This window comes from Lepisosteus platostomus, chromosome 10, assembly GCF_059453375.1.
Source record: "Lepisosteus platostomus isolate fLepPlt1 chromosome 10, fLepPlt1.hap1, whole genome shotgun sequence".
Taxonomy (NCBI): Eukaryota; Metazoa; Chordata; class Actinopteri; order Semionotiformes; family Lepisosteidae; genus Lepisosteus; species Lepisosteus platostomus.
This window is the reverse complement of record NC_142620.1, coordinates 53,997,497-54,011,278: the sequence shown is the minus strand read 5'-3', so window position 1 is coordinate 54,011,278 and position 13,782 is coordinate 53,997,497. Positions and strand designations below refer to the sequence as shown.

Genomic DNA, 13,782 nt, shown 5'->3' with positions numbered 1-13,782 from the left:
AAAAATGGAACTCTATTACAAATGAGAACACAGCAGTTCCAGTAAAGTCAGGCCTCAGTGCACCAGGGACCAGCAGATACTGCAGCAAAAACCGATGATAATAGGAATTACTGTACTGCTACTGACTCTGTATTAAGGGGAGACTCTAATACAATGACCCCAGTCCTGGTCCTCAGACAGCAGTGTGTCTGCAGGTTCCCCAGGCCCCTTTAGAGTACCAGCACCTGAAGCGCTGGAGGAGACTCTTTAGTTACCTCAATTAATGCACTAATGAGATGATTTAGGTCATTAAGAGCTTAGCTGGAATGAAAACCTGCAGGCACACCAACCAAACCGGGACAATAGAACTGACAAGAGAATCACCGAGAGTGAAAAAGTGACGGGCAGCGTTTTTGACAGTTCATTAGTCCGGAACAAGAGGGGCTGCCTGTCTGAGCTGCAGTGTTCTCATGTAGTTCTGCCCAAATTCATAACACTGTGGTCACTGAACCACAGGGATAAAGCAATCAAAATGAAATTATCCACAAGGAACAGCTGCAAAATTAAATCTTACTAAACTCAGAGCAGTACAAAGCAGATACAGTGTGCAATGTATGCAGTATTAAGGAATATAATACAGTCAATAGTTTACCTTATTTTTTTTAAAGCAGCAGCTATTACATCTAGAAAGGCAAAGCCTTTTTTATCACACAGATACAATTATTTTTATTTTTACAATAGTATGGTCATGATCATTAAGAACCAGTAATTCGAAGGTGCTATAAAAACTATAACTTGTTCTATTTCCTGAGTTGGAGACCAGGGTCTAGACATTACATGGATCCTCAGGTCAGATCCCCAGAGTTGAGTAGAGTTTAGCAGACCCCCAATATCTACTGAAGTGACAACAGATCATTTTTATTGAATATCTAAAACAGAACAATAACCCCCAAAATAACAGCAAAATAACGGTTCTTGTTTTTCTGCAGAACCAGCTGTCTGGCCAAACGGCATTCTCAGAATATTAAGAACAGTGAATTCAGTTCATTGCCAGCCTTGTCACGTTTGTAGGTACTGTCAGTAAAATCTCACCTGTCTTGTGTCTGCCGCCCTCTGTATCTCCCTCAGCACCACCGGCACACTCTGCGGGTCGACTCCTCACGCCCCCTGTCTACGTCATGTACCTGTTGTGAAGAGCAGAGGGCCTGCGCTGTGAACCAGGACCTCCCAGTCTCACTGCCTGAGCAGGGGAACCTCCTCTCAGGGCTGCTTTCTGTCTGATACAGCCGGTCTCCATCTCCAAAGAGCACTACCAATCCCCTGCAGTTCCCCACAGAGCATTACCAAAGCAATCTGCACCGAAGGGTGCAGCACCAGTTTCAATCAAGCACTGCCCATCTGCAGCAATGCCGTAGTTCTATACATTTTAATGGTTCGTCCTGATTTGATCACAGGGTCAAAATTGTTTGCTTACATTTGCACAGAGCTTCTCATGCCACTTCATCCAGCAGTGAAGCGCAGCCCCACCTGGGTGGCATGACAATGAGGCGCCAGCGACCACACTGGCAAAGCATCAGGTGGAGGAGTGAGAACCGACTGTAATTGAATTCATTAGGGGGGTCATCAAGGTGGCGCAGTGGTTAGCACTGTTGCCCTGCAGTGCTGGGGCCCTGGAGCGTTATCTGCACGGAGTTTGTGTGTTCTCCCCCATATTTGCATGGGTTTGCCCTGGTTTCCTCCCACAGTCTAAAGACAGGCTGGTGGGTTAACTGATGTCTGGGTGTCTGCCCTGTGACAGACTGGTATCCAATCCATGGTGTACCCTGCCGTGCATATCAGGTTGACAAAGAAAGACTCACTACAGGGCCGAAGGGCAGGAGACAGATGGATAAAACCCTCTTAGCTGCACACTAAGCTGTGGCTAGATTGAGGTCTTCTCACTCCTGAAAGAATTCAAAGTTATTTTTTTAAACATTCACATTTATGAAGCAGGCTCGGGGGAGCTCCTGTTCAGGAGCCCCATTAAAATTTAAGGTACAACAGACTTTGTACATTCAAATATGGAGCAAACACCTGGCCAAAAATCAAGGAAAGGAACAAAAACCCACGAGTGATTAAAACTTTCACACATAGAGACATTATTATCTGCTTTTTCTCACAGCAATTTCTTGTAGAATTATATAATGGTTTTCACACCTCTTGAGAAACTGCCAAGCTTGCGAAGCTGAACAAGGAATGAAAACAGAAGGAAAGATTAATCAGGAGCTCCTGTCAGTGTAAAGTAATTTACCAGCCGGAGTGGTTTACCAAGTGATTACCTGAATCCAGCGCGGTGGGATCCCCAAGATCGGGTCGCTTATTACAGTGGGATCGCTTTCGAGGATATAACTCGAGAGAGCTCTTACGGGAAACGCAACAAGATGTGAATCAAGCAGAACAGGACATTAAAAAGCCAACCATATCATCCGCATGCCAGCATGCTGCAGCTCACAAAGACAAAGGGAATTTCACAATCTCTTTCGAGTTCTTTTTTTCCTTCCAGACCCCGAAGCCGCTGGTAATGACTGATTTTAAGTCGCTTTTTTTTCCATTAAACGACACACCCTGGCTACTTGGCAACTTTCAAATCGGTAAGAGCTGATTGAGCTTCTAAGACTGTACCTTATTAAATTCCTGCCGTTCAGCAGGTTTGTACTTGTGAAGCGGTAATTGTCATTCGCCCCATGTGCCCTTATTCCTTCATCAGGTCTGACACTGAGCGCTCACCGGCGCAGTTTCCGTCCCCCGCTCCGGCTGGCCACGATCGGAGGTGGACTTCAACAGCAAAAGCGCACGATAGCGTTCTGTACGCCGTCTTTAAACCGCAAGTGAAAAACGAGCGACGTCAAACGAGGGAAGCGGTAGGTCGGGGCATTTAAGTATCAGGAAGCGGAGGAATAACCCAATTTACCGCGAGCGCGTGCCGGGTGGTTTTCCAAAACCCGTGAGCGCGGCGCGTAAAACGAAAACACATTAAATCATTTCCCAGGTGCCGCCCGTAACCAATGCCTTCATTCCAGCTCGACCTCTTGCCGAGCAGTTTCAAGTCTGGCGCCGCGGTTCAGTCTCGTTTACCTGCGCACGGTAGGCAGGCAAGTGCAAGACACTGGAGTACTGGCAACTAGCCGAGGAAGTCCCCTGAGGTTATCTGAAGCCTGTATTTGCGTCTTCTCTCTGACCCGGGGCGCGATCCGCACCTGCGTGGGCCGCATCAGTTAAGAGACGCCGAACGGCCCAAAAGATGGACACGTTGTGAGGAGATTAGAGGGGGAATCGTTCATTTTAATAGGTTCTTCATTATCATTATTAGGGTGAGAGCCTGATGAGATAATCTTTTTGAGCTCTTCCTGCTGGAATGAGATCGCCTCGTCAGAAGCACGCAGTTCGTCCTCGGACGTGGCACAGAAGCGCACCCACGGAGGAAGACCGCGCTCAATGTCCTTCTCTTCGTCACTCCTGGCGTTGTCAGGGGCCACTGAGCACGGAGCACGGGGGGTAGTCAACAGTTAAGGGTTTCTTCAGGTTGAGATGCCGAACCACATCTTGAAATGCAAATTGTGGGTATAGGAGCGTACAGTTATTCGACAGATAAGAGCGAAGTTATTTTTTTTTATGACGAACATGAATTCCAATACGATTACAAAAGGTTTTCTGGGCCTGCTCGCTGAATAAATAAATAAGGGCTGATTTAATGAGCTGCAGTTCACGCACAGCACCTACGGGGTGTGCTGAGAACGTTCGCAGCAACAAGGAGATCAATTTATCTCTCACAGATCTTTGGTCTTTGTGAACGAAGGTTTTTTGTAAGCGGTTGAGTAGCTGTGTATGAATGTGAGATTGTTCCAGTTCATGAAAACGTGAAAAAACACTATAAATACAGCAGGTTTAGTTACGGTTGTGTTAAACGGGTTGGAGTGTATCTGGAGGGTTAAAACGATTCTGCCATAATAACTTTCCAATGAGACATTTACACTCAAAAGCATTTCATTTAAATAGGCTTCTACACCTGGAATATCTGCATTTCCACAAGACCAATACTGTCTGAAAGCAGAACAAAGATGGTCATGTACTTTTTATTATTCCTAGGTAGAAATCTCAAATAACTTACCATACTTTTTGAAAATGCTAAGGAATGCCTGTTTATTGTGTCAGAAATGAAAATGATTCATTAATCGCCTCAATGTACTTTCAAGACGGACACTTACTGTATACACAGAGCCTGGAGGTGCACATGATTAACAATGAAACTATGTGTTTTGACGAAGTTATAAGAGATGTTTGGCTCTGCACTGAGCTCTTCTATCTCAGCATCCAATAGAATTTTAAAGGGACCTCGATCTTGGCCATTAATCTGAGCTTTAAGAATTATCTGTCCAACAGAACAATTCCTCCATTCAAGAAGTTGCTCCTCACTTTCTACTTGATGAGCAACACAAAGAACAACTCCCCACTGGACCTCAGCAGGAGTGGGCCTGGCCAGTACCTGGATGGGACACCTCCTGAGAAAGCTAAGGTCGGTGCTGGAAGATGTGTTACTGGCACCAGTAGGGGGCGCTCACCCTGTGGGTCCTAAAGCCCCACTATACTATACTGTAAAAAAGGCACCGTCCTTCAGATAAGATGTAAAACCGAGGCCCTGACTCTCTGTGGTCGTTAAAAATCCCAGGGAGTTTCTTAAAACAAAGTAGGGCTGTTAAACCTGGTGTCCTGGCCAAATTTCCCCAGGGGTCTTTATCATGGCCTTCACCCAGTCATGGCCTAGTAATGATCCCCATCTCTGAACTGGCTTCATCACTCCTCCCCACAGACACCTGTAGCTGGTGTGGGGTGAGAGTACTGATACACCCTGGCTGCTGTCACATCATCCAGGTGGGGCTACACGTTAGTGATGGAGGGGATCCCCATTACCTGTTGAGTGCTGTGAGTGTTGTCCAGAAAAGCGCTATATAAGTGTAAGGAATTATTATTACACTGCGTGAGTCGTATTGTGTCACACAGTTGAAGTATTACACTTGGAGTAATTATAGACAAGCAACCCCCTTCTTGGGACTGGAAACCAATGCAAAAACTCCATTAGATTGTGTCCTAGATCTTCAATATAGGAGCTCTATGTTACTGGGCTCAGGTAGGACTTGTGGACAACATTGATTCACAGAAAAAACAGGGGATGTGGAAAGGGTAGCTAATGATGCCAACCATTAACACGTGCTACGAGCAAGACTCTCTTTGCCTAACAAGAAAACAGAATTCTCCAGTTTCACCACAATCTCTCAGGACGGTTAGTTTTTCAACACCTTTTCGATGCTGCAATCATAGGACTTATAATTTACCTTTAACATGGCAACTGCTGTGGAAGAGACTTAAGAAGCCTGACCTGGACTCCTCCACACCACACACAGGGCACTCTGTTTGCGAGAGAATGACGATCAAGCCCATGTTTTCCAGTGCCAGTAACCCCCGGGCAGCCACAAGGAGGTTCAGTGTCTCCAGGATTTACTGTTCTGTGTGACACACTGATCCTCTCGTGCAGCAACTGAAACCCTTGCAAAAAGCCATTTTGCCCTACGGCCCAATGAAATCAAAGCAAATCTTTCATCAGCTTGGTGTTGCATTTCACAGAGCCATATCTCTTTAAAGGCAGATTCTTTTTTAGTCTTATTGTTGATCTTCTGAGACCGAGGCGGGCCAGTTCGTGCTGCGATCAAGCTGCGTTTTTTTTTGGGCTTGGGCTCATTCCTCTCACCTGAGTTTTCACAAAGTGAGATTCACACCACAGGCTGCATGAACAAACTGTAATTAACTGGAATGCAGAGACACTGACAGTGTAGGTTTGGTTTAAACAGCTCCCTCAGGGTATTCTGTGTACTACAGTATGTCCCTCTATTTAGTCATTTTTATCCGAGATAGATTTCCAGCTACTTATTAAAGTCACCTGCTATTTCAACAGTGTGCCACATGTCCATGCCAGAGCAGCTATGTCTGTACTGGGAAAAAAATAAGAACTGTGACGTTTTCCTGGTAAAAACATCTTTGCAGAAGAATCTTATTTTCTTTTGCAAATTCCAAACAGACCATTGTGCTCAGTGCTACTGTGCACTAGAGCAGGGCATTCAGTTGGGTTTTTAGTTCTTTTTAGACTGCAGCTGGGGATTGTGGAGAAGAAAAAAGCATGCGTCACGTAGCGTTCTTTCTGGACCCTATGCAGACAGCACAATCCGGAGAGGAGTGAGGAAAACCCGGGGAAAAGAGCATGCAAAGGGGCTAACAGGAAAACAGGGGGCGTGTCCACGGTGCGCTGGTGTTTGGGGGGGTTGTCAGAGGCAAACAGTCCAAAGGATGTCCACAGTGAAATCCTTGACGAAGCAAACGTCCAGAGCCGGGTGGTCCATCCAAGACAAAGACGAACAGAGTTAAAAGCTGGAGCGGGATCCGGCAAAGGGTCGGGGGAATAAAAAGGGGGGAAACGGGACCAGACGCTCCCTGATCCCGGACCCAGATGGTCAGGATGCCGTCATGAAGCCTGTGCCGTCAGGTCGCTCCTGGATTCGCGGGTAGGCGGGCTTCCGGGCGTCCATCTTCCAAAGCTGAGCCCAGATTGGCAGGAACGCCAGGCCTTTATAGGACAGGCGACAGGAACCGGAGGCAGGTGCAGGAGATGAGAACAAAACTAGGAAGGGCTGGAGCGTCCTTAAGAGGAGGGGTTTACGAGCGTGACAGCATGTTCATTACACATGCATAACATAATCATGAAGGCAGTTTCAGGGAAGTGTGACAGTGGGATGTCTTTATTCCTGTTTATAAGAAACACAAGGAATTTCCACATTGCCACTGTGACAACTCCATAACCAGTAATAACATGTCAAACCTTTTTCCACTGAACCTCAGCATTCAATCAACTTGTGGCTAGAAAAAAAAACGTTTCTGCCTGGGAGATGGAAGATGTAGTGCTTATTGTTTCTGAGCAAGGGCCTGTTTCTGAAGTTTATCATTAGCCATTCACTGGATCATTCAAAAGCTCCTGTTGCTATAACATAATGGTCCCATTAGTACTTGGCACAAAGGACTGTCCATCCTTTTAGCAAGCACAGAAGCCTCTTATGAAAACAAAAAGGGCAAGCACACAAGTGAGCCATAGTGATCACATCCAGCAGTTTCAAAGAACTGTCCATCAATGTCATTTATTCTTAAAGCAGAATCCAACTGCTCCATTACAAAGAGCCCTTCACTACGGCCCCCTCAGCTGTCAGTGATGAGGACTGTTTCAGAGCTGCATACTTCCAAAGCAACACAAAACACTCATTGAGGGGGCAAGGACACGAAAGGGTACCATTCTTCAGGGATAGCCCATTTCTGAACCCTTGTACTTTGATATAAACACTCATTTTGTTTAATAGGTTTCAAAAGGTCGCTACTACTAATCTTAACTGCAACAGTTTTGAAATTTTCAGCTCGCATTTGTATTCTTTGTGCACGTAATGCTTTCAGAGCATTGTGGCTAGTAGTTGATTATTAATCTGTATTTACCAGATTACTTCTCTAAGGCAAATTGACATCACCATGCTTTAAAGCCATGGTGCACAGCACTCTAGTAGTGCTTGCTGTGGCACTGTGCACTAGTACAGAGCCTCCAGCTCTTTTTCACTTGTCAACAGCCGCAGGTTGTGGAGAAGGGGACAAACTGGTCTGGTTTAACGAGAGTTTGGCAATCTGCTTCATGACACAGAAGCTTCTCACAGCAGCTTGTTTTTCCTTGCCTTGGCTCACAGGGCTCACAGCGACTACACCCTAGGGACTGACATCTGCAGCCTGCTCCAACCCAAACCTTCAAGCCCCTGCTCTTCGAAGACCTGTGCAGAAGGATCTGTGCTGATTGGAGGAGAGGCACTGCACTGGGAGGCCACAGGGGGCGCCGCGAGCTGAGAGAGCCCTGGCTGAACCCACACTACCCTCAGCCACACTCAGCCAACTATGCACAACCACCTGGGGGCTCCCAGTCACACTGACAATACCTAGGCTTGAACCCGCGGCCGACGGGCTCAACCTACTTTCTAGCGGAGAACGAGAGAGGACTAAACTGGCTCGTAAAGCCACTTCTCAGTTCACAGACAGAACCACTGAGGGCGCCTAATGGCTGAGAGCCCGACCCAAAACGAGGAAATAAACAAAAACGTCTCAAACAAAAGAAGAAAAATAAAGGGAAAGTCTCCTTTAGAGCCCTGGCTGTGCAACAGAGCTCATGGCAGGAAGTCCAAAAGCACCAGGGATGCTATCTCCCTCACCTCAGATCCTCCTGGACTTCTCAGATCTAGTTTAGACTGTCTCGGGCTTCCGTTCATTGTAGTCCACAAAGGAAAGTCCGGTATCAAAGAGGGAATTTGCGCTGCAGTCACATCTCAGTATCGGACGAGATTTATCAAGATGTGTCTGATTCCAGTGCTGGGAAGTACTGTATTCATGGTTTCTCTACGTTCACAGAACATTAATAACAATTTGTTCAGAACCTCCACACCACAGTGTTCATTGTTTCTTTTATAACAACATACTTCTCCTTAACAAGCAAATAATCACAGGGAAATCGCATTCCACAGGCAAAGATAAATATGCGTATAAAAACAGTATCGCACTGTATATCAACTTGGCAACAGGAGGGCTCTGCTATAAGTTATCAGCATCACCTTTGAACTGGGTTTAAGGGATGATGAGGCAGAACACACAGCTGTGGAGATAAGTGAAAAGCAGCTTGCCTTGGTTGCAATGTTTATGGTTTTGAACAAAGAAGCATGCCCTAATTATGAACTACTACCCGCTATGAAAGTGAAATCAAATCATAAATTGGGTCCAGCCAGCTGTAAGCAATCACACTCTCTAGGATCCTGGACGACTTTGTCACTCTACGTCACTCTACGTACGTGCCACTGCCTAATGTACAAAATCCAAACCAAATGTCAGACATCTGTTAAACCATTAAACTTGTGACCTAGTCAACTGTCCACGTATCTCGAAACAGCAGCAGTTTTGTAAGACTTTGAAAACTTCATCACCCACATCAGTAACTCTCACCACTGAAAGATGTCATACTGTATATACAGTTGCTAGATTTCCCGAACCAGACCAAAGCGATGTGTTTATGCATCTGATGTGTGTGCAATTCCCAAGTGTCACAACTACAGTACAAGAGCCTGGGCAGAACACATGTTCTTAATAGCAAAATAGTCCACACACGGTGGGCTGTTGAATGCCTAGTGGAATACAGCACTAAACCGACAGGATATATATGTTGATCTTTAATTTCCTTCGTGCATTTCATTTCAGATTTGAGAGGGACGGGCCTGATTCCCTGTGCAACTCCACAGATGACAGACTTCCCATTTCCCTCCCGCTGGGTCCAAGCTAAAGGACCACAGTGCTGTGCAGGTGTCTTCCCTGTTCTGGCCTACACCTACGCCTACGACAACCTCAGCGTGGGAGAGCACCGTATTCAAATTAAAAACAGAAGTTAAGAAAGGCAAGACTGGACACATCCCTCCTAATTAAAAAATACGGTTTCCCATGTTTGTCAACCCAACCTGTTATAACTATTAGCGATGCCCCACCCCCCACCCTCAGGCACGAACAGCTCTCGCCTGGGCTGCTCACACCTACTGGATGCCTTCTCCCACACTGCCGTGGCCCTCTGAGCTGACGTCAAGCCCTGTACGCATGCAGCTAATAAAAAAAGGCTAATTCGTTACCCGCAGAGAAGTAAAACCTTTGGCTGAAGTTTGATGTTTATTCCTGAGGCGCAACCACAGCCCTGTTTGAGGGTCGACACTCCTGAGCCAGGTACTTCACACCTGTCGCCCAGTCCCGGTCACGATTGCAATCCCTCCGGCTCTTTCACATTTTAGTGCTTTCACAGGTGCATTTTTGTGCACCTGCCTCCCATCCAGACCCTCCTTATATAAGCCAAACGCTCCCACTATTCCGGGCTCTGCATCGGAAGACGGACACCCGGAGGCCCGCCTACCACCAAGTCGCCCTACGCCCGCGGCTTGAGGGCACAGGCCTCCTATCGGTGTCCTGACCCAGCTGGGTCTGGGGCTCAGAGCGCCTGGTCCTGTTACCCCTTTTTTATTCCCTCTCCCTGCACCGGATCCCGTACCGGATTTTAACTGTGTCTTGTTTTGTCCTGGATGGATCACCCGGTACTGGACCTTTGGACCTCACCCCGGATTTCCCTTTGGACCCCCCTGAGCACCCGTGCACAGTCGTCACGCCCCCCTGTTCGTCAGCCTGCCCAGTTCCTCACCGCCTCCTCCCCGTGCCTGTTTCACTCCCTCCCGGATTCTGCCGTCTGCACGGGGTCCTGATCTACGCTTCGCAACAGTCCCGTCCGGACCAGCTTCCCGCTGGCCTCGAGCTGTCAGCTCCATCTCCAGCACAGGCTCAGGCACCTTGCTGTCACGCTCCTTCTCTGTCCTGTCCCTAGTTTCCGGGCTGCTGTCCTTCCTGTCCCTCTCTTTCCCTTGGGCTATCTATTTCCTGGTCTTGCACTCTGTCATGGCTCAGCATTGACGTTCGGATGTCCTGAGACCCGCCTAGCACCAGGTCGCCCCACGTCCGCTACCTGAGGGCATTGGTTTCTATACGACATTCCTGAACTCTCTGCACTACGAGCCCGGGCCTTTTTCCCGTCTCGCCGCTACGCATATGGGTCTTTTTCCACTCTCCTGCTGCCCTCGGGTAGTCCCTTTGGACGTCCGTGACATGCTGTCCTTCCCTCCCGCAAACCCGTTTTCAAGCACAGGCTGCCTCCTTTGTCCTGCACTGCCTCTCTGTTATTCACTGGGCTTCCCAGTGTGAGGAAAAATCCAATCATTTCCCAAGACTGTGCAACTGCAATTCTGTTCTTTCCACTGGGAACTTTTAGTGACTGCTTACTCGTGACTTGCAAGTGCGTGTGCTCTTTCATGTCTAAAAAAGACTTACTGTAGCTCTCTATGGTATTAGGTATTCACGTGTATTGTTTATTTTAAACCTCTTTGAGATTTTGCGTCACGATAAAGACTTAATCATATAAACTACTCATCATTTGTTAGTATTAATCGTAAAAATACTATTAATGCGTGATAGTATTCATTTTAAGAGGTGCGCTGTTCGTGCTGCTGTATATAGTGGTTTGACGTTTATGCACCGATTGTAAGGGTAGATTATTTTAACTCTTCGTTTGACCTTCTCACCGGCTGAGCACAAGGAGTTAAACGCAGTCTTACACATTTAGGGTTGGACTAACACAGTAAGAGCGCATGTTTGCACTATATTACAGGAAGACATTAGCTTTCATTACTGAAGTTAAATGCACTACGTGCACAAAATGAATTACGATCCTGCGTTTATAAACATATTTTCTTGACTGGTCGATATGCAAAACTGTTATTAAAACGTATAGATCAGCACCCAGAAGTAACAGCCTTAACATATTTCAACATTCTACCCTGGATAGTAATGTCCTATCGATATCTGTAAATGCTTCAGTAACTCCTTAGCGATAATAACCTGGTTTATTACTAGTCTGAATTTAAGAGTGTTTACAAAGGAGAGTTTAAAAGCAATCTGGATATTAATAAATATGCCCCCGAAACCGTCGATCGCTCCTCAAAGCGCGCTGGCGGTTGATGCGTGTGGGGGGCCGGTGCCCACTTCCCCCCTCACGCTCGGGAGATGCTGTGCACGCTGGCAATATCGGTCATGAAACCGCTTTAACACTCCGAATTTAAACACCTTATTTGAAAGTTACGGAAGTGCTGTAGTCGTGAGCTTTTGCCAAAGCCTGGTTTGACGCCGAATCCCCCTTTGAGTCAGACGGAGCTCGGCCGCCGACTTCGGCCGGGCAGCGTCAGCACAAAAAATGTGTTTGGATTGTCCCGGTCACCGGTCCAATTTATCAGAAATCATTGTGATAATATTCATTTGACACCGCTTTTTTTTTAAATTCAAAACTCGTGTTTTGCTCATTTCAGGTATTGTGTACTGACAGCCTCCTTTTAAACCACATCGCAGGCTACAGTGACAGAATTAGCGCATAATGAACCAAAACCGTCTCGTTATCGTGGCATTGCCGCCGTCATACCTGTTATCAAAGCTCCTGTTTCGGTGTTCGTTTTTTAAAGTCCACGATGTTTTCAAGTCGTGTATCGTCGCCGGCTCCCGTAAAAATTTTCCGTTCACCGTACTTTCCTAAGTTATTTCTTCACCTTTTCAGAGACGGAATCCCCTGAATTACGCACACGACTGCTTCCATAACACACACACACACACAAAGTTCGTTTGCGCCGCTCTTACCTTGCCGGAGCCGTGCGTGCCGAGCGACTTCGTGCGCTCAGGTCTCCAGGTGCTGCGGCTCGTCGTGGGCTGGGACCGCTGTCAGTGTCTGAACAAGCTCTCGCCCGCTGCTGGTTCTGCCCCCTCTCTCTCCCCCACTTCTTTTCTTCTCGCAGACACTCGCAATCCTGTCAGCCTGTGAGCTGCATGCTAATGGGGCTCGGTGAATGGAGGGCTACGGGCCACCCCCGGGCGGACAAGGCGCGGGATGGGGCACTCGCTGGGTGTGACCCCCCCACAGGTGTAGTGAAATAGTGAACTCGCAGGTACCGCGTATCAGGAGACCTTCGGCTTCCACGTGTGGGGCTGGCTGGAGCCCTCAGGTGCGCGGCAGGAGAATGTGCACAGGTGAATAAAGCATGAGCGAAAGCAAATCCTCTTTGGAACTGGCAGGTTCCCGACAGAAGGCGAAAGATGTGTGCAACTGGGTCAGCTGCTCGGCAAGCCGAGAAAGAAAAATATAACTTTTACTCGGGAAGCATTTTTTTAAGTATTACTGGTACCTGAAATACGCAGGAAGTGACACTCCAGACAGATGGGATTACACCGCGGGGATATTTATCATACCGTAGTTTTGTGCGTGTGCGTTTTACGATTTATACGAAAATAATATACGGACAACATCAGTCTTGAACGAGCGGTGTAAAACGCCGCATGTGAAAACATTCATTACCCTCGCTTGGGGAGTGTCCCGAGTTGGACGTCACAGAAAACTCACGATATACACTCGCTGTCGCGAAGACACAAGTCCCATTGGACGAGAGAGTTAATTAGATCCACAGCCAAACACCAGGGACTCCAGTGCAGCCCGCAGATGCTGCTGGACTGAGAGAAGCATCCTGGGACCCGACCACCGGGTCTTAGAAGCGGCTCAGGATTAAAAAAAACTTTTAGTTACAAAGACCCTCATAACCTTGCGACAGTGGTCTAGACGCGTGTGGACGGGCAGGGGAGACGGTCCTCAAGCATTTAACAGTGTAAAAGAATCTCCCCCTGTGAAGCATATCTGAGACCCCCAGCGTCCCCCTCCTATTTCCTTTCTCCTGTGTGTGAGTGTATACAGTACATGTGCATGTTTTGGCCTGGGAAGAACTCGAGATGGAAACTCCGTCAGCTGCAACCCGGTTCCAAAATGCTTTAGAGGCTCCCATTTTCACGGGTCGGTTTTAATTTTTCGCCTTTGTTTAGCCGAGTGTATAAAAAATATTTACACACCTGTGTTAAACTGCATCCGAGGTTGTGTTTGTTTTACTTGCAGCAGGAAGGAAAAGGGAATTGGGAGCTATTTCATATTTATCTAATAATTCATTTGTTTTACAATTACATTTCTCTTATCTCTCTTATTCAATACACAGGATGTTTAAGACACACTGAAAAACTCAGTCCTGTTGAAAGAAAAATTGC

General features: G+C 47.2%; 1 protein-coding gene and 1 long non-coding RNA gene across 6 annotated transcripts in view; one reads left to right on the top strand and one right to left on the bottom strand.

Moving 5' to 3' along the window:
• Window positions 1-13,469, bottom strand: part of gdpd2 (glycerophosphodiester phosphodiesterase domain containing 2) — a 31,258-nt gene extending 17,789 nt beyond the window's left edge. The window contains exons 1-2 of one of the 5 annotated variants that reach the window (XM_088597298.1): window positions 12,340-13,438; window positions 1,072-1,163 (exon numbers count right to left, since the gene is read on the bottom strand). The gene's annotated coding sequence lies outside the window, so the exon portion shown is untranslated. Of the gene's footprint in view, window positions 1-1,071; window positions 1,164-2,297; window positions 2,416-2,640; window positions 2,776-12,127; window positions 12,319-12,339 lie in introns of those variants that run through there. The other 4 variants (XM_088597299.1, XM_088597300.1, XM_088597301.1 and 1 more) reach the window with 4 other exon arrangements.
• Window positions 2,480-9,765, top strand: LOC148654081 (uncharacterized). Its single transcript, XR_015924957.1, has 3 exons — window positions 2,480-2,609; window positions 2,726-2,879; window positions 9,331-9,765. It is a non-coding gene; the product is annotated as an uncharacterized LOC148654081 (long non-coding RNA).
• Window positions 13,470-13,782: the final 313 nt, after the last annotated feature.